The sequence below is a fragment of the Mastomys coucha genome, unplaced genomic scaffold (genome assembly GCF_008632895.1).
Source record: "Mastomys coucha isolate ucsf_1 unplaced genomic scaffold, UCSF_Mcou_1 pScaffold21, whole genome shotgun sequence".
Taxonomy (NCBI): domain Eukaryota; kingdom Metazoa; phylum Chordata; class Mammalia; order Rodentia; family Muridae; genus Mastomys; species Mastomys coucha.
The window spans coordinates 17,986,314-17,987,537 of NW_022196904.1; the positions used below are offsets into that span (position 1 = coordinate 17,986,314).

Genomic DNA, 1,224 nt, shown 5'->3' on the forward strand with positions numbered 1-1,224 from the left:
AACTGAAACTCCCTTCTCTGTGATAACTCCAGCCTGTGTCAAGTTGACACGCAAAACCAGCCAGTACAGTCCCTGAGACAGGGCAGGAGAGGCTGTTACAGATAAGCCTTATTTGTGGCTGAGCAGTTTGTGTACATTGTGTACCTATTCTGTGTACACTGATCATTGTGAGTTTTGTGGGTTTCTGTGTAACCACCCTCATCACTGTGCAAAACAAAGCACACACACACACACAAACCCACCCAAGAAACAAAAGACAACCAAAAATCTTTGTTAATGTCTGAGAGCTGTGCTAATCTATGGCATAGAGAAAAAGACTAAGAGGGTAGTTTGTTACAATGCCCATTCAACAAAATTAATAGTGATAGGTTCACCTCTAGAGCATGTGGGCCCCACAGCCACAGGCTTTTAGCCACGTTTACAGTACCAGGCATGCATTTTCCCTTGAGAGTGGGCCTTAACTCCAATACAAAGCAGTTGGCTAACCCCATAATATCCATGCCTTGAATCTCAGCTGCCAATCCTCTGACTGCTAAATCACCTATTCAGCCCCATCTGTGTATACATCACTAGTTTCTTTACTGTTAATCCTGTTTAAAAAGATCATTTGTGTGTGTGTGTGTGTGTGTGTGTGTGTGTGTGTGTGTGTGTTGTGGCTAAGTTTACATGTGCAGGTGTGTACACCTCCCACAGGTGTCCTTTGAAACAGGTGCTGTCCCTGAACCTGGGGCTAGATTAGGAGACAGAAGGCCCAGCAATTCTCCTGCTCCTACCCAGCTCAGAGCAGGTTGTAGACATAGGCAAAGTAGCCTGGGTGGTGATGTGGGTGCTGGGACTGAAGCTCTAGTCCTCATGACTGCCCAGTAAGTACTCTTAAGTACAGGGCCATCTTTCAGCCTCTTCTGTAGGAGCTCTCTGATAGAGGCTGGCCTGTAAGAAGCTGTGTTGCTGAGTGTACCCTTGAACTTTGTGGTCCTCCTGCCTCCCAAGTGCTCCGGTGACAGTCATGTGCCACCATATCTGACTTAATTGTGAAGTTAATTTGTTAGTCACTCTGAATTGCTTCTGGCTTGGGTCATGCTGGGACTGAGTTGCTTGCTTACTGCTGAGTGGTGCAGGAGTTTAGGCAGGGCCTAGTGAACAGGCCAGGCCAGGCCAGGTGAGTTCTTTTGTTCCACGTGTATCCTGGCTTCAAAGTAGTCTTGTGCTCTGTGTGAGGCCTCA

General features: G+C 47.2%; 1 protein-coding gene across 2 annotated transcripts in view; it reads left to right on the plus strand.

Annotated features, from left to right (window-relative positions):
* LOC116101789 (zinc finger protein 112-like) overlaps nt 1-1,224 on the plus strand; it is a 46,346-nt gene that overhangs the window by 14,872 nt on the left and 30,250 nt on the right. The gene's annotated exons all lie outside the window — the stretch shown is intronic.